This window comes from Pinus tabuliformis, chromosome 6 (genome assembly GCF_031772625.1).
Source record: "Pinus tabuliformis cultivar Carrire ecotype Pingquan chromosome 6, CPIR1, whole genome shotgun sequence".
Classification (NCBI taxonomy): domain Eukaryota; kingdom Viridiplantae; phylum Streptophyta; class Pinopsida; order Pinales; family Pinaceae; genus Pinus; species Pinus tabuliformis.
The window spans coordinates 300,783,143-300,810,071 of record NC_142292.1 but is presented as its reverse complement, the minus strand read 5'-3'; the positions used below and the strand labels follow the sequence as shown (position 1 = coordinate 300,810,071).

General features: G+C 39.6%; 1 protein-coding gene across 3 annotated transcripts in view; it reads left to right on the top strand.

Moving 5' to 3' along the window:
• Positions 1–26,929, top strand: part of LOC149258518 (uncharacterized) — a 320,770-nt gene that overhangs the window by 193,970 nt on the left and 99,871 nt on the right. The gene's annotated exons all lie outside the window — the stretch shown is intronic.

Genomic DNA, 26,929 nt, shown 5'->3' with positions numbered 1-26,929 from the left:
GCGTTGTATGAAGTTGCTGGTGAACGTTGGTGAAGGCTGCTGCAGCTGTTGAACACTGTTGAAAAGTTGGAGAAAACAGCAGAACAGAAAGAGGGTCCAGTAGAACAAAAAGAGGGCTGAAAGACCAACAGGACATGAGGAATTCGAAGAGTAGAAGCTGCCAGCAGAGAAGCAATCTTGCTGAAACATTCACCGTGACATTAGAACATATGCTTGAATTGAAAGCAAGTTCTTATGTAGAGTTTTAGTGCAGTTGTAGTGGACTCACTAAAGCAGTGTGGAGATATGATCAGAGGTCAGCTATTGGAGACTTTGTGTGAATGGTACGAAGAGTTGTAAAGACTCCTTCAAGAGAAGACTGGTTGTCATTGATGCTGTAGCTTGGAGACTACAGAGAAACTATAACCAGACAAAACTCAGCAGAGAAGAGTTTTGAGAGTAGAACATTATTATCAAAAGTGCCTTGACAGGATTGGAGTCCTTGGGGCTGGTGCCTCAAAAGCAAGAAGGATAGGAGTCCTTGGGGCTGGTGCCTCAGAAGCAAGAAGGATAGGAGTCCTTGGGGCTGGTGCCTCAAAAGCAAGAAGGATAGGAGTCCTTGGGGCTGGTGCCTCAGAAGTAAGTAGGATTGGAGTCCTTGGGGTTGATGCCTCAGAAGTAGGAAGGATTGAAGTCCTTGGGAGTTGGTGCTCCTAAGTCCAAGATTGGTGTCTTGGCGAAATAGAGTTGGTGCTCTGGAGGTTGGAGCCTCACCAAAGTCCAAGTTGGAGCTTGGCAACTGATTGTAACCATCTATATATTGTATCTATTTTACTGCACAGTTTATATTAATAAAAGCATTTATTCTTGCTGTTCATCTTGTGTTCTGAATATATATGTTTTAACTGGTGAAACAATAGTGGGAAAAAGAAATACTGATTCACCCCCCCTCTCAGTGTTTCCAACATAAAGAAGTTAATAAGAACATAATATTATCACAAGTAATTATCATCATAAAAAAAATCTTTTCGTGTTTCTGATTTTCTAACATGGTATCAAAGCTAAGGTGAAAGAAAGAAGGCAAAGGAAGCCTGAAGATCTACTAAAAGGAGAATAAGGAGTTTCAAGGTTAGGTTACAAGGATTCGAATAAGGAGTTTCAAGGTTAGGTCATAAGGAGTAGAAGATATCAATATGACGAATTCAATGAAGGCAAAAAATAAACTTGAAGGAGCCTCTAACTACAGGGCATGGAAAAAGAGGATAAACCTTATCCTCGAAAAGCACAAAGTATTGAATCTTGTTCAAGGGAAAGTCAAGAAGCCAACAGATGAAGTAGAGAAATAGAATTTTAGAGAATCTAATAGTGGATGGAGCAAGGTTACTAGGGAGCGGGAGCGAAAACGGGGAGTGGGAGCAGGAGCAACATTTTTAGAAGCTCCCGATTTGGGAGCGATTTCGGGAGCATTTTATTATATATATATATATATATATTATATTTTTTTTTTTTTTTCTATATTTTGATGCATATATGTCAACAAAAAGCATGTAGAATGATGAATTAGATATAAAAAACATAGATTGAACCATATAACAACAATCATCTAGAAGTTATAATCTTCATCAACCACGTTCACAAGTTAGTAACATAGTAACATACAACATATTGAGTCTCATGATTCATAAATATTAAAGTTTCAAGCTTTCAAAATTCAATATAACATTTATCATCATTGATCACCAAAGTTGTACTTGTAAGCTAAGTGTAACCATTACAACAAAAAATATCTAACATGAAATGAAATGTTATAAAATGAAATGAAATGAAACAACTTTCAACTTTCACGAAGCATCATATTCATAATTCATAACTAATGAGTTATAATTGCCAACTTCAAACTTAAATTGCCATATATTGTTTACAAAAAATATCATAATAAATATGAAAGAGTCAATAGTTATAAAAACTACTAGAAACTAGAAAAGACATGGAAATCTATTATCTATTGCTAATGCTTGGGCCTCTTGCCGCCATGACAAATGTCTAATTTTTTAGTCTTGTTGGAAAATCAGCGTCTTTGTCATTAATATCACCCTCTAAGCATTGATATCTAGAGGTATCTTTGTCATTACCTCTAGATTTGTATAGGGATCTTTGTCATTAATATCACCCTCTAAGCACTAACATAAGATAGAAAAAGCATAGCATGTCAAGTCAAGATTTTGTTTGAGTGATGTGTACATTTTTAGGAGGGTCATGATAGAGGAGTTCGACAACCAATGTCACTAACATCAAGGTACATAGAGGGATTGGTGTGTTGAAGAAAGTGTAACTAGGTTCGGTCTTCATGATGAAAGTGTAACTAAGTTCAATCTTCAACATGGTGCTCTTGATTAAATACAAGTTCCATACCCTAATACATGACAAAATCCAGTGGAAACATTACAATCCCCCCAATCTTGAAATCCTGAAAAACTAATAAGTTTGCTGGATTTAGAATGAAATCTAAAATTCTAGTTTCTCCATATGAAATCCAATGAGGTCGGAATCACTCTCAAACATCTTGAGTCATTTCATGGTAATGTTAAAATTTTAAGTAAAAGGATGAAAATGGAGATTAAGGAGAATGTCACCTTTACTTTAAGAATTTAACATTACCATGAATCGCATATGAATACTAGGGCCATAGGCTTGATCATTAGGTTGTCCCACTCAAAACTTATTTGTTCCTTTGAAAAAAATGCATTTGGAATATTATTGCAAAAAAAAATTGCAAAAAAGACTAAATGCTCCCGAAAAACCAGGGAGCTTTTTTTTTTTGTTGGGAGCGCGCTCCCTTTTCGGGAGCACACTCCTGACTAGCTCCCGAGTCACTCTTGCCCGGAGCGCGAATTGGGAGTGGGGGCATGAGGGGGAGGAGGTGCTCCCCCGCAACCCTAGGATGGAGTAAAGGACAACTTAATTCCATACATTTCAACATAGATCCCACTCATTAAATGTATGAGGCTCTCTCCAAATTATTCACAATCAAGAACATTGGTCAAATAGCAAACCTCAAGAATGAACTAAGAACTGTTAAGATGACGAATGATGATACCATTTCATCATATTTTGTAAGAATCATCCAGAATAAGAGATGAAATCCAAGCAAAAGATGAAATCATACTGGAAAAAGAGTTCGTAATTACTTCTCTTGTAGGACCACTGAAATATTGGAGTGCTTTTGCATCAGGGATAAACAGTGGGAAGGATACTCCAACATTTGAACAAATGTGGAATGCATGCAGTCAAGAAGAAGCCCGAATATCATGAGTAAACAAGGAGGAGGATGAAGAAGAAAACACCTCGAATGCATATTCTGCTCATCACAAGAAGAAGGGAACCTTCAAGAAGTTCAAAGGACTAAACAAGAAAGTTGACCTATCCAAGATTGAATGTTACAATTGTGATAAGATGGGTCATTACATGAATCAATATCCTGAGAATCCAAGGAATAAGAAGAGAGATAGGGATCAAGCAAATATTGCAGATGAAGCTTCACCGAAGAAGAACAAGACTGAGGAATCGGAAGTCAAGGAATTATACTACTAAGCCCTCCCCGACATATCCTTCTTAGTCTTGTATTCTTTTCCTTTATGTTTTGATTTCGAGAGTTAGTAGGTCTAATGTTAGGCCCCTACACTGGTAGTATAGGGGCCTAACATCTAACATGTCTCTTTAGAACATTTTTGAATTATTTTGATAGGTTGTAGGCATCCCAAAAAAGGATTGGGTTAAGAGGGAGCCTTCACCATTTTACCAAAAGATTAGTATTTTGTTCATTGCTTTATCTTTTCATGTTTTGTTCCCTCATCACATTAAGATGTATTTGTTTTATATGCTCATAACCTTTTATTTATATTTTCCTTGATTAGAAAAGCTTACTGAATGCTCAAAGGTTATGGAGGAGACTTCAAAGGACAGACTTGAAGCATGGAAGAAGTTCTGCTACAAAGAAAGCTTTTGAAGGATTGATGTCCTACAAGGTTTGTTAAGGAATAACTCAAAAGTATGTCTTAGAATATAAGCTTTGTTATAAAGTTCTCTTCATGTAAAAGGTACAATCATTCTTCTTTTGAAATTGCTTTACATTACTGACATCGTTATGTCTAGGGTTTTGAATCAGAAAGTTTCTTGTAAGAGTGATTAATCATTAGATTGAATCTACCCTCATGATATTATTTGATCATTCTTGTGTAACCCTAACCTTTAGGGTTCACTATAAAACCCTAGCCTCTTGTTGCTAAGGGTATGTCAATATTGATTATGAAACCCTAGTCTACTTAGGGTTGTTATTCTTTTGATGTTTAGGTTTTGGTATTATAGAAACCCTAGTTCTTTAGGGTTTACTGTTAATGTCTAAATTATGTATTGAATCCCTAGATCTTTAGGGTTTGATGAATTAGGGTGTATGAGCAAAACCGTTGTAGTATCTATAGTAAGATCCTAGGAATGAAACCCTAGGTGTATATTTCATCTGATCAAAACCCTAGCCTCGAGAGAAGTTATTGTGTATGACTTTGATGTATTGGTGTTTGTGTCCTGGGTTTACCTAGTAGGTATGAATGTTGACATGGGATGTTGGTACATAAAATCCTAGATATGTATATGCTAGTATGCTAACCTAATTGTTGATATTTTATGAATTCTAGGGTTTGTAAAGCCCTAGTAGAGATTGATATTCTAGGATATAATGATATTGTTTTCCGATATGATTTAGTTTTGATGATAAAATCTAGGGTTTGCAACAAACCCTAGTAGAGTCTAAAATTATTGAAACCTTAGATGTATAGTAGGATTGTTATTTGATTGAATTGTTGATATCTAAGGCTTTGTGTCTAAGGGTTTGTGACAAAACCCTAGCAAGAGGTTGAAGTCTAGTATGTATCTCTTGTTGATTATGAACCTAACTAAGTTTAGGTATTTAATATTTGATTGTTTTGATGCCTCCATTATATTGACATAATTTGGATATAATTAACTTCATGCTTTTGTACTTGCTATTAAAGTTTTTGTAGGTACATAATCTTCAAGATAATGAAGATGTTCATATAAGCATGATAAGGGAAGCTATAAGAATGATGATGATCAAGATAACCTTGATGCCATGAGAAAGAATGAAACATTGAAAGGCTGAAGAAGGAAGCTATTGATCTCCCCAAGTTGAGAGGGACCCTGGATAGAAAGGGTACATCTCCCCAATTGAGAGGGAGGGCATAGTGAATACCTTGAAGAAAAGAATGAAACCGGAGATTGAATAAAAGTACTACATATGGATTTGCAAAGTACTGAAGATGTATTTGGTGCTACTGAAGAAATGAAAGAAGAAGAAAGCTTCTGATAAATTGTATACGGATAACTTGATGATGAAAGTAGCACTAGAATGATTGAGGACCCCAAAGGTTTGTGTTTACTTGTTTATATATTTGAAAGTTTATTACTGATTGGGGTTTGTGTTTGTACATGTAGTTCTCTCCATAAGAAGAATGAACAGTTTGGAAGTATGCTTGGACAAATGGATATATCTGGTTTGCTTATAAGGAGAGGTGAAACATCTAATGGCAAGATGCTTGGGAGGACATCTAGCCGACCTTTATGTTGATGTCTAGATCCCGAAGAAGGAGGTTGGTGTTGGTCATGGAGTTTCGACCTTGGATACGCACCTAGATCCGTGAGTTGATGGTTAGCAAGTAAGCCTGATGGTACCTAGAGTGGCTGAAGGCTTTTTCCATCTTAGTCCTACCCGGAAAGATTACCCTAGTCAGGTACCTAGTCTGCAACACTGAGTGTGGTAGAACTCTTCGTAGTTCATTTTTGAGATCTTCCATGTACCTCTATATATATGTAATTATGAATACCTTCCTAGTTAAGAGGGAGTGTTGAGTCGGTCTTCATAATTGTATTTAAGTCATGATGTAATGTATTTGTCAAAAGAAAGAAAAATAAATTTTATTATTAAAGAAATTGTCTTATTAAAGCATGGGTTTTATGCTTGGATCATTTGTTTTTAGGTCAAAGTCTCCATTGAAGACTTCTAGGGTTTATGTTAAGTGTCCTTGTCTGTGTCATAATGTAAAAGACCCTTCTTGGGATTTATCTGTCATGGAATAAATTTATTTTATTGTAAAATAGGTCAATTAGGCCTCCTCCACCAAGTCAACCTCAAGAAAGGACAAGTCGGCCTCAACAAGGGAACTCGACCTCACAAACTCACTATATATTGGAGCAACTCGACTCATTTGGAAGCAAATCTCTCACAAGTTCGAATTGCTGTAGCGGGAAGCATAAAAAGTGTGAAGTTCAAGAAGGAAGTTGGAATCGAAGTTTTTGGGTCTCTCTCTCTCTCTCATGTACAACGAAATTATGAAGTTGTATCGAAGCTGTGAAGTTGCATCGAAGTTGTGAAGCTGCATCAAGGTCAAAGCTGTGAAGCTACGTCAAGGTCGAAGCTGTGAAGTTGCTAGGCTGAAGCTATTGAAGTTGCTAGATCGAAACTGCAATCCTAATGCTGGGTTGAAGTTCTGAAGCTGGGGGTCGAAATTTTGGGTTGAAGTTGCATTTGAGAAGCTGGCACTTGGTAACCTTTGAAGAGATCACTATCAGAAGGAAGAGCTAACTTGGTGGAGGAGGAAGGTCTTTTGATCTAGGGCCTTTCTCTATTTCAATTTGAATCTACTGAAGGAAGAGTTTTACTAGGTTTTCCCCTATAAATGGGTCTAAGCCCTGACTGAGTGCCTACATTTGGTGTCCATGATCTTCATGTTTTTGCTTTGATAATTGCTTGATGAGAAGAAGATAAAGGAAGAACATAAATAAGTTAATAAGAACATAATAATATCACAAGTAATTATCATCATAAGAAAATCTTTTTGCCTTTCCAATTTTCTAACAATATGGACAAAGTCAACTCCTTGATGATGATATGGACAAGGTCAACTTCTTGATGATGATATGGACGAGGTCAACTCCTTGATGATGTGAATGAGGTTAATGTGAAAATTTGGATGCCCAAATTTCTACTGCAACAACTGATTAAGCTTTTCTTACTTGTTAATTTCTGAATCAAGTTACACACTGTTTCCTATAGTAAATATCGAAACTAATACACTGCAGTCTACACCAGTAAAATTATAAGCGGAAACAAGAAACTGAACAAGAAAGAGATACAACACATCTACACAATTATTTTTGGACAAATGTTCCTGGAAAAACCCAATGCGGGAAAATCGATGCAACAACTCTGAGGGTTTTATTATTATGTAGTAGTAATTTCTGAATACAATCTCTTGATGCCTTCCTGGCAAATCTAGTTACAGAGAATCTCACTGACAGAAAGATAAGTGAGGTTACCTCACACTATCACTGGAAATTCTGGCTGATCCAACCACTGAATGAGTTGCCCTTGGTTTCCTTTGCACAGTCGTTGCGTTAGCCCAACGTCACACCCTCTGGGGACAATGTCACCCTTTCACCGAATCGATTTGCCTCTGAGATTTTGGCTTCTGCTCTCCTGGTCTCACACCTCGGCTTCCAGCTCAGAAATCAATCTCCCTAGCAAATTTTCGGACTTCCTCAAGGCTCTGCGCTGCCTCTGCATCAGCCTACGTTGCCTCTGCGTGGCCCTGCGTCAGCCTCTTCTGGCTCTGCGCTGCCTCTCCCAGATCTCTCTCTGCCTCCTCTGCTGAGTATTCTTCGACCAAGGAAGATTTCCCTTCGGATATTATCCCTGCCCCTCACTGCCAAAGATCACTATCGAAAATCTCTCCGGCAACTGCTCTGCTTCAGAAAATGGAACTTCTGATCTCCCCTCTGTGTGTGTTCTCCAAGCGCCCATCAATGTCCTTCGTATAATCCTCCAGTTGAGAACCAACGAGTCAGATTAGATTCTAATCAATGGCTCAAATCATTTGGACAAGATCTCTGTCTTCTTCTAGAAGTTTCACCCACAGTTAGATTAATACCCTTTAATTATTTTAATTTCCTAAGTTTAGACTTAGCCACCCATTAAAAATAATTAATTGTTTTAATAAAACCGTTTCCGGGTGGAATTTCCCAAAATGATTTCCGGGTATTGGAGAATGCATGTGTCTAAGCCTCCCTGCAAATTTTGAGACTTAGAGCACATCCGATGCTACCAGAAATTAGCACCCCCTTTTAGCGAGGGATGTGCTCTAGCAATGCACCCTGCTAAAGCATCACCCTGTTTTGTAACATCTCCCTCTGCGCTGCTGATGTCTTACATCGTTTCCCACCAACTACTACGCAAATGCTGCATTTGTATTGCTGCTGGCCCTGCCACTACCAACACTGCATCTGTATTGCAACTCCCTCTCAAATTCTGCGTCCGTGCTGCCGCTGGACCTGCCACTGCCACTGCATCTGCACTGCAACCTTCTCTAACTGTTGCTGCTACTGCATCAACAATGGAAAAGCATCCCAAATTATTGAACTAGTGTTTTGTACGATGCATCTCGTAGCTAGAGTTCTGACTGTTGCTAGTCTCTACGCTGACCCTCTAAAGCCTCTGCGCTGCTGCTGACTCTACTTTGTGCCAATTGCACTGTTGTAAACTCTAGCTCTACATTGCTCACTCTCTGGTGCTCATAGCTACTACAACTGTCACTCTGACACCCCTCTGCACCAACTGACACTGGTCCATCCTACTACTTTTGATCTGGGCTCCCATAGCAAGGAATTGATCTGAGAGGTGGACTCCTCAAGGATCTTGCCCATCTGCAGTCCTTTCGAACTACAACTCTAAATCAGCCCACCTCCCTCTTGGAGGTATCTCGGCTGTCATGGCAAACTCCTCCTCTATCTTCACGGCTGCAATCTTCAAATCATGCTTCTCATCTTTGTCCTTCTTCCTGAGAGGACACTGTGTTGCGTAGTGACTGAATTCACCACACCTGAAGCATTTGATCTTCAAAACATCTTTCTTTTTCTTTCGTTGCTTCTGTTGTCCCTTGGATATGAGGGCTGCATTCTCTTCCTCCTCCTTGGGCTTCGACCCACTGCTGCTTCTTTTGTTAAGTTTACACTTGACCAAGTCTCTCCTTAGCTCCTTTTGCTTAAGAGCTTCCCACATTTCATCCCAATTTGGCAAAGTCGCCCTGCCCAGGATGCTCTGGACAAGGACGTGCCACTCCTCAGACACTGAATTTAGGGCTAGTCTTACCATCTTGGAACCTTCAGGTGTTGGCCCCACAGCTGCCAGCTCATCTCGTGTCTCCTGAAGCTTAGTGAGGAACGAATGAATGCGCTCCCCCTTTTGCATCTGCTGAGATCTCATCTTCTGCTTTAAGTACATCTTCCACTGCTCAGAAGATCCTTGATACAACATCGACAATGCATGTCACATCTCTTTGGCAGTCCCTTTGCCAGCGATGTGACAGACTATATGATCCTTCATTCCGTCGAGGAGCATTCGCTTTGTCTTCGCCATCTCACCCTTGTACTTCTTGAGCGGATCTGATCCACGGGTACAACTACCATGCTGTCAATGTAGGTCTTGAGAAAATGCTCATCCAGAAGCAACGACATCCTTGCCTTCCAGATCACATAGTTGGATGCACCATCCAACCTATCCTGATCTCTCAATCCATTGGTTACCATCTCTGCCAATCGAAAAAGTTGAATGACCTCCTCTCTCCTGCTTCTGCTCAGCAAATGAGAATTCAAATTCCCTGGCTAGGAATTATCTAAGGAAGAAATTCCCTCAAGTGTCTCTTCTTCCCTCTGACGTCTCTCTGCCTGACAACTGCCTGCAGAAAATTGTGCCACACCAGGAAATGCTCTGCGCTGAAGCTTCTATTGCACTGCTCCCTCTGCCGCTGACAAATCTTGATTTGGAAATCTTACCTCTCTGTTGACTCACTCAGAGAGAGACTTTCCGCCAAAATTTTTCCCTCCTGGCTTGGACTGCGCAATCCCTTTGGGGATTCGATTTGCTTCCTATGCAACACTTTGACTTCCCTTCTTCCTTCAGCGCTGGGCTCTTTCGACACTGCTCTCTTGTTTCACCTGCAGCTCTGATACCATGTGAAAATTTGGATGCCCAAATTTCTACTGCACCAATTGATTAAGTTTCTCCTACTTGTTAATTTTTGAATCAAGTTACTTACCGTTTCCTCCAGTAAATATCGATACTAATACACTGCAGTCTACGCCATTTAAATTATAAGAGGAAACAAGAAATTGAACAGGAAAGAGATACAACACATCCACATAGTTATTTTTGGACAAATGTCCCTAGAAAAACCCAATGCGGGAAAACTGGTGCAAGAGCTTTGAGGGTTTTATTATTATGCAGTAGTAATTTCTGAATACAATCTTTGGATGCCTTCCTGGCAATCCAGTTACAGAGAATATCACTGACAGAAAGATAAGTGAGGTTACCTCACTATCACTGGAAATCCTGGCTAATCTAGCCACTGAATGCGCTGCCCCTCGCTGCCTCTGCACAGTTGCTGCGTCAACCCAGCGTCACACCCTCTCGGGACAGCGTCACCCCTTCAGCTGATCGATTTTCCTATGAGATTCTGACTTCTGCTCTCCCGGTCTCACACCCCGACTTCCAGCTCAGATATCGGTCTCCCAAACAAATTTTCGGACTTCCTCAAGGCTCTGCGCTGCCTTTGCGTCAGCCTACGCTGCCGCTGCGTGGCCCTGCGTCAGCCTCTTCTGGCTCTGCGCTGCCTCTCCCAGATCTCTCTCTGCCTCCTTTGCTGAGTATTCTCCGATCGAGAAAGATTTCCCTTCGGATACTATCCCTCTCCCTCACTGCAAAAGATCACTATCGAAAATCTCTTCGACAGCTACTCTGCTTCAGAAAATCGAACTTCTGATCTCCCATCTGTCTGTGTTCTCCAAATGCCCATTAATGTCCTTATAATCATCCAGTTGAGAACCAACGACCCAGATTATATTCTAATCAATGGCTCAGATCATGTGGACTCGATCTCCGTCTTCTTCTAGAAGTTGCACCCATAGTTAGATTAATACCCTTTAATTATTTTAATTTCCTAAGTTTAGACTTAGGTACCCATTAAAAATAATTAATTATTCTAATAAAACTGTCTCTGGATGGAATTTCCCAAAACAATTTCTAGGTATTGGAGAATGTAGGTGTCTAAGCCTCCCTGCAAATTTTGAGACTTAGAGCACATCTGATGCTTTCAAAAATCAACAATGTACTCCTTGATGATGTGGATGAGGTTGACTGGATCTGAGAAGGCTAAGATCAAGAGGGAGTTGACACTTTCTCAAGAGATAAGTATTTTCTTGTTTGTTGTTTCATTATGAGTCTCTTGTCTTTGTATATTTTGCTTGGTTGTATTTGTTCTTCCATGGCCTCTTAGTGAGGATTGCATGTACATAATGAAGACTACCAGGGTGTGGCAATCGTTGGAAATGGATGTGTTGTCGCTGAAATTGTACACAAAATTGCGACAATGCTCAGGGTAGGGCTCGTCACTTTGATCCCTGCCCTCTCCATTCAAGCTATCTCCTAACTGCAGACTAAGGGGGGTAGTCCTCGTGGATAAGATAATGAACAACTTGTTGGGAACGAACAAGTTAAGGAGACACAATTGAATGGCCTAACAACTTGGTTGAAATTAAGAGGCAAGTATGATGATTTAACACGATTTGATTAGATTTCTTAAGATCACAATTTAGAGACCAGTGCCTTTAAAGATTAATTACTTGCACAATATGTATTAGAATTCCAAGTTACCGGATGAACAGTTGCTGCAATATGCAAACTCTATCCTATATGAATTGTAGGACCTAAATCTATGTGAGATGCAAGCTCTTGGTAAATTTTAGTTAGATGCCCTATCTAAGTTAATCCTTCTTCTCAATTCTTTTGGAACTAGTCTTGAATGCAAGTTGTAGAGAGAAGCCCAAAGGAAGGAGGCTATAGCCTCATTAACAATACCTCTCGTAGGGTTCTAACCACCTAGATGCCACCGTTCCTACAAGGGAGTGCCTGCAAGAGAACTGCAAGGTCACCTATGTTCACTGCGAATGAGGGCCTAGAGTTCTCAAATTGTTTGAATAAGGTGGTCCTTTCTTCTTACAACCAAGATTATGCTTGGATGTATGTTTTAGAAATGCACTTCTATCCTAGGATGAAAATGCAATTTGTGAGTGGTTGCTCCAATGAGATTATTAAATGTACTAAGTACTTCAACAAGATAAACTACCTGAGATCCAAATGTTTATATTGATATCCAATAGAAGAGCAATTAGATGAGGTAGTTAAAGAGAAATTGAAAGGCTATCTTAATGAAGCAAGATAAACAATTCCAGTGAAACAATATTAGCAATTCCAATTACTTCAAGAGCTTATTAGATTCTTCTTGAGTGATAAACTTGGAGCATAACAATGTGAGCAATATATTCTTATGTTCTTTAGCAATTAGAAACAATACCTTCTCATTTATTTATGTTATGAACCAATTAGATATAGGAGTAATTTCTCTTAAGCACCATTCATAACAAGCATAAGGAAATATAAAGATTGCTAACATTGATTTTTCAAGAATGCAATGATGAAAAAATGAGATGCCAAAAATGCAAAGAACTATAATGAAAAATGCAAAAATGCAAATGAGAATAACTAAGATATGCTTATGCAAATGCAAAGATAATGCAAAATGCAATTATAACTCTTAACACAATAAGAAAGAGAGAGAGAGCTATTCTAATGCCAATGAAATGTTGTGCAATGATGCAAGAATGATGCGATGAATGCAATGGAAGGCTATTATAAAGACACCAATGCAAATTAAGATATTAGAGAGCTCCTTTTGCAATATATCACTGTTATAGATTAGCCAACAAATTACACGATAGCAGTCCCAAAATTCACTTGGAAACAATCATTATTCCAATGGAAAAATCTTTAAACAATTATGAGATGACTTTTAGGGTTATTAGATTTTAATCTTAGGCACTTATTTGAAATCGGATCAGACCTCTTTAACAAATACCAGACCAATGTTTCAATTGCAAATGAGATAACATAGTGACAAATTTGCTCTTAGTGACTTACTTTAGAACCCTGAGGTTAATTAGAGTAGTTTTGGGACTTGATGATTATGTCACTACCTAAGTCACGTATGCCACTACTGTAAACACTTCAGATCTGATATAAATGTGAACATTGAGATGAGAAGGTGAGGTTAAGAGAAGCAAACCCTTAGGTTTAGTGGCCTTGGTTCAATGCCAAGTGTGTGAAAAATCGGAAACCCTGAATCCTACTACAACAATTGATAATGTTTCTTTCTATTTAATCAAACAAATTATTTGCAGTTTCCTACGTCAAATATCGAAACATATGCACTGTAACCTTCACAAAATAAATACTGCAGAAGAAATAAAAACACTGGAATAATAGATGTACACACACAATAAAACACCATTATTTTTGGACCAATGTCCCCTGAAAAACCCAACTTGGGAAAACCGGTGCAGCAATTGAGGGTTTACTATTGTGCAGTGGTAAATCTGAGTACAAATCTATGGAAGCTCAAATCTAGCTTTCCATATAGAGAAAATGACTGATAGAAGTCTAGTGAGAAAAATCTCACTTCCACCGGTGATCCAACATTGACCTTAGCTCAAGATGAGTTGCTCCTTGCTGCCTTTGTGTTACCCTATGTAGATTTGCGTCACCCAGCTCAGACCAATGTCTCTCTCACTCTGTTGATCAACTGCTACTCTGGAAACTCGATCTTCTTGGCCTCTGGGCTCCCATTCTAGCTCCTGCCACTGAATTTTGACTTCTCCTCAGCAAGATACCGATCTCCTTCTGAAGCTTTGTGCCGCCTCTCTGCATTACGTCAGCCTCTCTGTGGAATTCTCTATTTCTCCGTTATGCACTCACTGGACTAGAAAAACTTCCTTCCGACTTTACTATCCCTGCCCCTCTATCACTACTTCGAATTTACTGAATCACCTTCGACAACTCAAAATTGCCACTGTGGAAATCAATTTCCCAGCAAAATCGAATTTCTGGTGGCTCCAAGTGTGTTCTCCAACCCCCATCGAGTTTCTTCTTATAATCTCTCGTTGAGACATCAACAACCAAGATTAAAATATAATCGATGGCTAAGATTAACTAGAACTCCATCCATGTCTTCTTCTACAAGATTCTCACCATGACTTAATTAATACCCTTTAATTAATCAGTTTTCCTAAGTTTAGACTTAGGCACCATAAAAAAAGATTAGTTATTTTAATTAAGTCAGCTGTATGTGGAATTTCCAAAAACGATTTTTGGGTTTTGGAGAATACATGTATTCTAGCCTCTCCACCAAATTTCGTGGCTAACACAACCGATGGTACAAAAACTAACACTCCCTCTTAGCGAGGAATGTGTTCTAGCGCTGCAACCCACTGAGCAACACCCTGTCTTTGCACCACCTCCTGTCACGCTGCTGATGTCTCGCTGGTGTTGCCCACCAACTATTGTGCAACTCTGATAAACGCTGCATCTGTGCTGTTGCTGGCCCTGTGAACTGCTGCCAACACTGCAACTCCCTCTCCATCTATTGCTGCTACAACTGCAACAACTGCAACTGAAAAGCATCCAAAATACTAAACCAACATTGGTCAGTATGATGCATCTGTCACTCGAGTCCTGACTGCTGCTAGAATCTGCACTGTCATTGATTGCCTATGCGCTATTGCTGACTCTGCTTTGTGCCAATTGCACAGCTGCCAACTCTGCACTGCGCTACCCAATATCTGACCGCTACTAGCTACTGCATTTGTCACTTTGGCACTTGATTGCACCAACTGCCACTGATCCATCATGCTAGTGCATGTTTTGGGCTCCCATACAAGGTATTGATTCATGAGGTGGACCTTCTCAAGAACCTTGCCCATCTTGTAGCTCTCTGGGCTACAGAACCAAATCACCCCACCTCATGATCATGGCAATCTCTTCCACCAATCTGGAGGACAACCTGTCAATCTTCGCGGATGCAGCCTGCTGATCCCGCTTCTCCTCCTTGTCCTTCTTTCTGAGAGAACATTGAGTGTTGTAGTGGTCAAGCTCGCCACATCTGAAGCATTTCAGCTTAGATTTGTCCTTCTTCCTCCTACGCTGTGCCTGTTGCCCCTTTCATGAGAGGGCCACATCTTCGTCTTCCTTTACTTGCATCGTCCCACTGCCGCTGTTGCTGCCAGTGATGGTGGTCTTCACCAAATCTCTCCTCATCTCCTCTTGCTACAGATCAACCCACATACGATCCTAGTCTGGCAACTTTTCTCTGCCTAGAATACTCTGGACGAAGACTTGCCACTCTTCGGAAATACTGTTTAGAGCAAATTGCACCTACTCTGTACGCTGAGGCGTTGACCCTACTGTAGACAGCTGATCTCGGATATCCTGAAGCCTAGTAAGGAATGGGTCTATATGCTCCCCTTTATGCATCCTCGTACATCTCAACTTCTACTCATGATACATCTTCCACTACTCGAAAGATCCCTCGTATAGCGTAGCAAGTGCCTCCCACATTTGCTGGGCAGTGTCACTTGATCTTGAACTCCATTGAGAATCAACTTCTTTGCCTTCGCCATCTCGTTCTTGTAGGCCTTAAGCGGATCTGCATCTACGAGTACAACTACCACTCCAATGATATAAGCTTTTAGATCGTACTCATCCAGAAGACAGGAAATTCTTGCCTTCCAGATCACTTAGTTGGAGGCTCCATCCAACCAATCTTGATCTCTTAGCCCTGCTGATGCCATCTCTGCAAAAATGTCGAATTCCTCCTCTTCTCCTCTGCGCAGCTGTTGCCTAGCTATTTGCACTTCCTTTTGGAGTGAGAAACTCTGCACACAATTGCTACTGCTCAGCTAGGAAAATCGAACTTCTGGGCTAGAAGTCCCTTGAGGAAGGAATTCCCTCAGTGTGTGCCCTTCCTCCCTCCTGACGCTATTTCGCACTAGTGAATTGCTGCAAAATATCTGTGTCCCAGCTGAAGATTTGCTCTGCAAGGAAACTGTTGCTACTTTGTCTGCCTCTAGTAATCTTCGATCTGGACAATTTAGTTTCTCTATCGACTCTCTCAGGAAAATAAATTTCCCCAAAAACTGACTCTCTTGGTCCAAGGGACTGCGTTGCGTTGGAGGGTTTCGAACTGTTGCCTCTGCAGAGATTCGAAATCCTTGTTCCCATTTGCCTTAAGCTCTTCGGCTTATGATTTGTGCTCTGATACCATGTGAAAAATCGGAAACCCCAAATCCTATTGCAACAACTGATAATGTTTCTATTTGTTAAATTAATCAAACAAATTATTTGCAGCTTCCTACGACAAATATCGAAACATATACACTGCAGCCTTCACAAAATAAATACTGTAGAAGAAATAAAAACACTGGAATAATAGATGTACACACACTGTAAAACAATATTATTTTTGGACCAATATCCCCGGAAAAACCCAACTTGGGAAAACCGGTGCAACAATTGAGGGTTTTATTGTTATGCAGTGGTAAATCCGAGTACAAATCTATGGAAGCTCAAATCTAGCGTTCCATACAAAGACAATGACTGACAAAAGTCTAGTGAGAAAAATCTCACTTCCACCGGTGATTTGACACTGACCTTAGCTCAAGATGAGTTGCTCCTTGCTGCCTCTACGTCACCCTACACAGATCTGCGTCATCCAGCTCGGACCATCGTCTCTCTCACTCCGTTGATCAACTGTTACGCTAGAAACTCGATCTTCTTGGCCTCCAGGCTCCCACTCCGGCTCCTGTCACTGAATTTCGATTTCTCCTCAGCAAAATACCGATCTCCCTCTGAAGCTCTGCATTGCCTCTCTGCACTGTGTCAGCCTCTGTGGAATTCTCTCTCTCTGCTATGCACTCATCGGACTGGAAAAACTTCCTTCCGGCCTTACTATCCTTGCCCCTCTCTCACTGCTTCAACTTTACTGAATCACCTCCAGCAACTCACAACTGCTACTCTGGAAATCGGTTTCCCAACAAAATTGAATTTTCGGTGGCTCCAAGTGTGTTCTCCAACCCTCATCGAGTTTCTTCTTATAATCTCTCGTTGAGATATCAATGGCCAAGATTAAAACATAATCAATGGCTAAGATTAACTAGAACTCGATCCATGTCGTCTTTTAGAAGATTCTCACCATGACTTAATTAATACCCTTGAATTAATAAGTTTTCCTTAATTATTTTAATTAGGTCATCTCTAGGTGGAATTTCTAGAAACGATTTATGGGTTTTGGAGAATACATGTATTCTAGCCTCTCCACCAAATTTTGTGGCTAGAACACAACCGATGCTACAAAAACTAACAAAGTGTGCCAAGTTGAGACACTAAAGATGAGTGATTTGGGAATGATTGAGCTTTCAAACACCAATGTGGCTTCTCCAACACTTGCAACCACCACTTGTTAGCTCAAAGACTGTGAGATATGTCTCCAAATGCTAGTGGCTAGGGTTTGGAGGCCCTCTAGGCCTAGCGGTTAGGGCCGAAAGGTTGCAAACAAATGATCAGCCCTCAAAGTAACAATTTCAATGCCTCTATCGATCAAATCTATGCAAATAATACACTTTTAATGAGGAAAACCACTTCAAAACCCTAGCAAGGATTATTTCAACACTGCAAACACAAAGTATTAGTGCCAAAACTCATTAAGAGGCCCTTAATTTGCCTTTAAACACATGCGGCTAGGTTCTAAGGCCTCCTAAGGCCCACGACTAGGGTAAATTAGCCATCAAACGCTTGCGGCCAAGCTAGGGAAGGCCTCTAGGGCTTGTAGCGAAACTTGAATGGCTCAAAAACCCCTGTGATTTCCCTTAAAAAGAAAAAACAATCAGTTAAAGCCACACAAATTTGCCTACAAAACCCTCAAATGATAGATATTTGTCAAAATCCCAGTTCTGTAGCAAAATTAGCCCTCTAGGGCTAGCAACCTCCATAATGCTTACAATATTAGTCCCAAACACTAGCTTTTTAGGTTGGGTGAGGGCTAGGGCCTTTAGTGTTGGAAATAATACTGAGAGGGGGGGGGGTGAATCAGTATTAGTCAAGTCAATAATCTTTTCTTTTCTTACTCAATTTCATATACGCTACTTCAATGAAGGCAACCCGCGTGTGTACACAATTGTGTTTAAGGAAACAAGCGTATATCCAGTAAACTAATGATTCTGTTAATTCGTCATATGTTGATCTTTAATCTGAGTATCATTACTTTATTAAACATTAAACAGTAACCATGTGCAGTTAATAACAAAAAGAACCATCACACATAAGCATCACACATGAATACCAAGATGTAACGTGGAAACCCAATGTGGGTAAAAACCACCTGTTGCTGTCGTCTCTGTCTTCTTTTAATAATAAGAAAATCAGTTTGCAACAATGTACTGGTGTAGACTCATACCAGTACACAGACTTCTACCTACAAAAGACTACAACCTTCTTTCTTTCTCCAGCTTCTACTGGAAGCGAGCTACAACCCCCCAGCTCTTGTACTAGCCGATATATTTACTAGTACGTAGGTGCCGACCTATAGAAGGCTACGACCTTCTTTCTTCCTCCAGGTACCACGTTTCATAAATTTTCAGACTGGATACTCTTGGAACACAACACCATAATCTGAAGGCCACGTTTCATCCAATTTTCATACTGGACCCATCAACAACATTGAAGCTCAAAATCAATCACCACTGTAATACAACTATTGCATTACCCATTCATTGAATACTCAATCATTACTCTCTGAATCACCCAACAACTTAATCACTGAAACCCTGTCATCAAAACACAGTCACTAGAACACAGAGCAGAACCCAGAACTCTGCAACAATATTCAGAGCCAACTGTATCATCAAAAACCATGCATCAGAGTGCATACGCTACTTGGAAGAGTCGAACAAGCGTGTATATGCAACTTCACCAAAGCGAACCAGCGTATATGTCATCAAATACTTATAACTTCGCTGCACTTCCTGACTTCAGACATACCCAGATCATTACATACAAAAGGATAATATGTGTGTTAGCAACTAGATCTAGTCCATCAGATCACATAAAGATAAGTCATTATGATCCTAATCCATTATCATCCATCAACACTGAAGCTAATCACAATCAACCAATCTGAATATGCAGAATACTGTCATCAGTAAACAGTCACCAGAACTCAGAACTTAGCATCAACAACCAAAACCACCTGTAACTTCAAACATCATAGTTCATATGGTATACGCTACTTAGATGTGTCTAACTTGCGTGTATATGCGCTTTTATCAAAGTCAACGAGCATATACATCTGTAAATATTCATTCATAATTTTGCAGCTATTCCAGACTTCAGTTATACCCTTATCATAATATTTACAGAACATCACATGCGTCAGTATACAGATCTAGAAGAAGCATGATCAAACCATATAGAGATGATTCATTCCAAGCCATAAGATCCCGATCCATGATTAGATCTTGTCCTCCATCAATCGCTGAGATTCCTCCTTGGCTCAGATCAAGCAACCCATAACCTGCATACTGGATCTCACTCTTCATCAGATGTTCAAGACTTGCTTATTGGCCTAATGATCTTCTCCTCCTTTTATAGTCTTAGGCCTTTCTTAATACCATGGTCCAAAACCATGTAGGACCAATACCTCGGGTCAATACCTCGGACCAAATATCATGGACCAATACTAAAATACCATGGACCAAATACCACGGACCAAAACTAAGTTTTTCAACATGTACGCGTCTTTCCTTCCGTGAAAGTGCGTGTGTACGCTATACACGCCTTTTGGTCTGCGAACTCGCGTGTATACGCGTCTTGGTATATAGTGAACCTGCGTATACCTTTCTTTCTTCATTCTTGCTGTTTACCTGCTATACTGTGATCTTTCATCTGAGAGAGTTGCCTTCTGAACAGATTCCTTGAAGCTGCCCTGCATTTCATCACATCTCTAAATACTACTGTCATGCATTCTGTCACATCTGATATCTCTTCTGTAGATTCATTTAGTTACCATGTACAAGTGAGTTGTTCTGCTACAAGTGGGTTTCCATCAAGTACAACACATTTATCATAATGCCAACATTTAGAAAATGGGTTTCTCCCTTGATTTGGAAATAACCAACCTGCAAAAATGGTTTCAAACCCCTAGACGTCTAGGGATTTAAAGCCTTCAAATATGTAGATATCCACCCGCAAATCTTAAAAAAACCCTAGACATTTTGCAAATAAAATTTAATCTGAAAACGCCCAAATGGTTAGTATATACAAAACGAAAACCAACATATTAATACAAGGGTTAGCGTAAATAATTTACAATATTTACAAATTTAAATTACAAGCTTTAATCAATAGGTAAATTCGTTTATAACCCAAGTAGATTTGAAAATAATTGATAGAAGTAATTTTTACTTTAATGTACTAGCCAAAACCCTGCACCACAATTCGTTAGATAAGCTCAGAGTCCAAACAAGATGTGGTCACCTTGAAGTCCATGTAGTTGGGTTGTGCCCAAGGGCTGAATATCTGAAGATCTCTACACAAAAGATACAGTATTAGTTCCAAAGGGATAACTCTAGAGATCTAGAGATACCTGCTAGATCTACTAGCTTCAATGTGTTTACTCTAGCCCAATACCTAAAGCAAGATCCCTGTGCTAATAGATAATCCAACCATTAACTATGGAACAATAGTCTTCAGCAATAAGCACAATTAGAGCATAAAAATGATTCAACACATACCATGAATCATCAAGAGAGAGACACCTTGAATTGAAACCCCAAAGACTTATTAAAATGTTTTAGGAGAGCTTAGCTCAGTACATTAAATAATTTTCTAGATCAATACATCATGATCAATGAGGAGCTCAATAGCTTTCCTATATAGATAATGAGAGGCTCAAATCCCTCAAAGTGGAAAATAACAACTAGTTTGACTTGATCCCGAAGAATAATGGTTAGTTATTGCTCGATCCATGCCAAAATTAAATCTTGTCCCTTGATTTGGGAAAAAATCGAATTTGTTGATAAAGGCCTTGATCCTGGTCCAAAATATATTTTTTCCAACCTTTTTTCCTTGAAAAATGATCTTGTCCAAAGGTTTATTTTTTCTTGAAAATTTGACTTTTCCTTTAATGGAGGACCTCATAAATTTAATTTCTTTCGGACCCATGGATTTTTGAGGGACTTTTGATAATTTTCCACTTGGAGAGAATTTAATTTCTCTCAAATTAATTTTTTGACATAATTTAATTAATTTTTTGGCTAATTATTTTCTTTTATTTTTGCTAGAAAAATTAATTAAAAGACTCTAGAGGGGAATTACACATTTTCCACCCTTAAGGTGGGTCTAAAAAATATTTTGGTAATGGTGTTCTAATTATGAGGAACCATTCACCAAAAATATTTCCTAGACACATTTTTTACATCACAATATTACAAATAATCACCCTTAGAAGGGGAAATTTACAATAGACACAGACCCCCTATGACTCAACCAAAGTTTGCGACTCAAGACACATGATCTAGCATGATAAAAATACATCGATTTGATAACACTAAGACTCACCTAAGACCTTGTCAATGAGTTCCACCCTAGCTTTGGGGTATATCTGGGAGAAACAATCTGCCAATTATTTGTGTTTACAAACACAAATAATTGGGTGAGGTTAAAAAACTCGTTAGAGTGAAACCCTTTGAAGAGAATCACAGGGTTACCTAGGTCTTGTTACATGGCTTAATAGTCATACTAGAATCATTTTTATAATACAAAGTAGAATTTGGGATTACAATGATGATGATGACTGAAAATTTTCAATCCACACTTCTGTACTATGCTTCTCAGAACTGTTGACATGTACACGGTCAACAGGATGGAAGAACAATGTGACAAGAAGACTCGTGATTGGATGAGCTCTGTACTCAGAGGGAGCAGACAAGATCAACTTGATTAAAGCATGTTTTGATCCATGATGTAAAGAAGTTAGTTGTGACTTTTAATATGAATATGATTAGAGTGATGTCGATCCAAATCTGCTGAACAATTAGCCTATGATGTTTGTGCTATGATTTTGACAACGGATGAGGACTCCCGTGTCTTGTGTAAGATGGAGTTGTTTTTGTAAAGACATGAGCCCGATGAAATCCTTGTTGCGATTTGGAATAATGGACTACAAATCCATGAACATCTTCATGATGGAAAATATGAAGGAGTTGTGAAGCCTTTCCCAGGAGGGTCACATCCACTAGTCCAAGCTGCTCTCTGGAGGCTAAGAACTTACCTTTCGGCGAAGGCTTGGTAAGAATGTCTACTATTTGGTCATCAATTGAAATGTGATGGAGTCTTACAGCTCCTCTTTGCACCATATCTTGGATAGAGTGATATCTAATCTCAATGTGCTTGGACCCGTTGTCGAACACAGGATTCTCTGAATGTCAGATCCCACTCTTGTTGTCCTAATATATCATAGTCGCATCTAGTACGTGCTCAAACAAATCTCCAAAGAGCTCAAACAACTCTCCAAAGAGCTTCCTCAACCATCCTGCCTCACAGCGAGCCATGCTAGCAACAATATACTCAGACTTAGCTGTGCTAAGAGCAACAGAGTTGTGCTTCAGGCTCATTTAAGATATCATGGCAGACCCCAGGCTAAAACAACACCCTGATGTGCTCTTTCCTGTCAACAACATTTCCGGCCTAATTAGCATCAGTGTATCCATGAAGTCTTACATCTTCGACAGTATATTTCAAACCAAGATTTATAGTCCCATGCAGGTATCTCAACACATGTTTAGCAACAACCCAGTGTGCATGTAGAAGCTCTGTCATAAATTGACTTAGAGTGTTAACAACAAAACATATGTCTGGTCTACTGTTCACTAAGAATATCAATGCCCCAATCAACTGTCAGTACTCAGATGGATTTTCCAAATCGAGTCCCGCAACTTCACCACATAACTTCTTGAAATTCATCTCCATCAATGTGGCCATGGACTTGCATTCTACCATACCAAATCTTTCCAATAGCTTGACAAAGTATTTCCCTTGAGGAATGAAAATCTCACCAAGTCTTTACTACACCTATAAGCCTATGAAGTAGTGCATCAATCCAAGGTCTTTCATCTCAAATTCAGAGGCCAACTCCCTCTTACACTTGAGAATAAGAGGCTCTCCACCTGTTAAGAATAAATCGTCAACATATAATACCAAAATCAAGGGCATACCTTAGATGACTTTGAAGTAGAGATTCAGATCGACATTGCTTGTAAATCCAAGCTTCATGAGGTAGCTATCAATGCGGGCATACCAAGCCCTAGGGGCTTGCTTCAATCCATAAAGCGCTTTCTTTAGCTTGCACACATGAGTCTTCCTGTCATGCTCCTCAAAACCTTGTGGTTGCTCAACATACTCTTCTTTGGGAATGCCATGTAGAAACATGGTCTTCACATCCATCTGGTAAAGTGTCCATACCGAGCTAGCAGCAAGAGCAATGGTAGATCGAATGGTAGAATAATGAGCAACTGGTGCAAAAATGTCATCATAGTCCTCTCCCTCTTTCTGGGAGAAACCTCTAGCCACAAATCTCACCTTGTATTTGTCGATACTTCCATCCACACCATGCTTATTCTTGTACAACCATTTAGAAGTCAGAACAGACTCTTTTTCAAGTCTCAGAACAACTTCCCACACATCGTTCTTCATAATGGACTCATAGTTTTGGCTATAACATCCTTCCATACTTGTTCTTCCACTGCTTCTTCAAAAGTGTGTGGTTCATCTTGTATGATATTGCTCATTGCTACAACATATAACTGATATCGGCATGACTTTTTGCTTTCCCTGAAGGTTCCTCTAGTAGCAGCATGTCTCACAACATGTTGTAAAGTGTCACGAAGCCATAGTGGTCTCTTCCTGACAGGAGGATCATACAGAGGGGGGTCTAAGGGGTTCATGGGTTCCATGGTATCATCAACAACATTAGTCTATGGCTCAGGCATAGGAGAGTCTTCTTGTTCATCTATGGCATCATCCCTTCTTCCAACATTGGTAGGGGGAGGAGTGTCCTTTGCTTTCCCAAGGGCAACATCTTCATCAAATGTCACATACCTGCTAAAATATATATTCCTTTGACCAGGTACATATATTTTATAAGCTTTAGAATTTACACAATAACCAACAAACATACCTTTCTTCCCTTAAGCTTCCAATTTGTTCTTCGTCCTTTGGCACATGAAAGTAAATGGGGTAGCCAAAGATCCTCAAATGTCCAACATCGAGCTTCACACCTGTGAAAACTTCTTTGAGAGTCTTTTCACCAGGGCTTGATGATGAGTCCCATTTTGAACATAGACAATAGTGTTAGTAGCTTCTCCCCATAGAAACTTCGACAACTCTTGATCATGCAACATGGCTCAGGCAACTTCCATGATAGTCATATTCTTCCTTTTAGCTACACCATTTTGTTTAGGGTTATAAATTTCGATGGTCTCCTCCTTGGTTCCTGCTATCTTGCAAAAGTCAATGAACTCATTTGAAATGAATTCTCCTCCATTATTAGACTTGAAGATTTTGATCCTCTTTCCTATTTGATTTTCTATCAGTGCCTTGAAGTCCTTGAACATGTCAAATGCTTGGTCCTTGTGCTTCAAAAAGAAAATCCATGTCTTGCAGGCGAAGTCATCCACAAAGATTATATAGTACATTAGCCACCAAGATAGTCACTAGCATGGCTTCACACATATTAGAATGTATTAGTTGAAATATTCCATTTGTCTTGCTCCCACTTGAAGGGTATGGTCCCCTCACATGTTTTCCACTGGCACATCCTTGACAAACTCCATCATGATCCACATGAATCTTAGGCATTCCAGAAACCATCTTTCTTAGCTTAGGCAAGGCTTCATAGTGAAGGTGAGTGAATCTTCAGTGCCACAACTCACATTGATGATTACTATCACGAACCAATGCTCGGATCGGTTTTCCATTGACTTTATAAAGGCCTTCAATTCTTGATACCAAGGTGAAGGCATCTCTCAAGTGATATTGGGACTTTCCATTTATAAAATCAACTTTCATTCCTTTGACCTCCAAGGCAGATATAGACACGAGATTCTTTTTTTATCCTGGTACATACAGAACATCCTGTAGATGTATAGTTTGACCATAATCCAAATGAAATGAAACATAACCAAACCCCTTTACAGGATAAACAGAGTTGTCCCCAAGAATGATTTTCAAATTTGTCTCCCTCTCAACCAGGTTTGAGAGGAGTTCACAATAACTAGTGAAGTGTCTAGAGGCCCCACTATTTACCAACCATCAAACGAATCCGGAGGAGAGGAACTAGAAAGAGCAGAAATAAGAAGGTATTCAGATTGAGTTCCAACAGCATTATTATCGTACCTTGAGTTCCTTGATCTCTTGGGAGGATGATGACCTTCTTCACAAGTAATAGGACCTTCTCTTCTTCTTCTATAGTTAGATCTGTTATTATTGTAGCCACGATTGTTGTTGTTGTTAGACCTGGGAGCATTACCATTCTCCAGGAAATCTTGAGCATAATGGCCATATTTATGGCAATTGTAGCATTGAATTTTGTCCCTTTTCAATCTTCTATGGGAGTCCTTGGATGCTTGAGCAGGATTTCTCAAATTAGATGGTTCTCCTCTTTCTTTTCTCTTCTTGGCTTGAGAAACAAATGCAGTGGGTTCCCCTTCTTCATGTTTTTGAATTCTCCCTCTAGAAATCATCCTGGTCTCCTCTTGAGTGCACTTGCCTAATAGCTCAGCAAATGAAGGAAACCTATCACTGTTGCTAATGGTGGTATTAAATGTTTCTCAAATTGGAGGAAGACCTCCTACTGCAATTAGAACTAGCTGTTTATCAGATGTAATGTCATCAGCAGACAAGAGTTGATCCTTGAGTTGAGATATCCTCATGAAGTATGATTGAACGGTCTCTCATGAAGTATGATTGAACGGTCTCCCCCTTGTTCATCGTGATGTCCATGTGTTGATTCTTCATGGAAAGTATACAGTTCAAGTTGTTGACTTCATACATCCCAACCAACTTATCATACATTTCCTTAGACTTCTTCAATTTTGCAACACAAGTGATCAATTGATCTCTCAACGAATCAATAAGGATTTTCTTAGCTTTGACCTCACCTTTCCTGTACTTGGACTTGATAGCAGCAGAAGCATTCTCTGGAGGTTTAGGTACCTCTCCTTCAACATATTCCAAAACATCATTCTCCTCTTCAGTCAAATCAACCCTAGGTCTCCAAACAACAAAGTTTGATGAGTCATTCAACTTCTCTTCAATCTTGAAGTATGAGGTAGTCATCTTTGATCAAGTCAAATGGACTTCAGCAACGGATAAGATATCTTCAAAGGGTGATTTCTCTTGTCTCCTTGGGATTTTCTTCACCTCACCTCTGATACCATGTTAATTTTTCAAAGTTCTACGCTGTAACAATCACTTAGACAATTTCTTCTTCCAATAACAATCAGTTTATCCAATTATTTTCAATCACCCAATAACAGTAAGCAATTGTAGATAGAACAGTAACCTATATGCACAATAGAAGACAATAAGAACAATAGAGACAGAGATTTTTGGTCAAAGACCAGGGGAAATCCCTAGCTGGTTCCTTCTTCTATTAGATTGTCATCAAATGTTCAACAAAGAGATACATAGTCCAAGTACATCCAACACATAGTCAATGGTCAAAGCCTTGACCAACCAAGTCAACCAACCAATATCCAATCAAATATGAACATGAAAGTCAAATCTGGTCAAACTTAAATTCTGCAATTTCCAGTCAAAGCCAACAGCAGTCAACACAGCCCTAACCAGTCCTTGGTCAACAGACAAATCAGCTTCAAAGAGTTC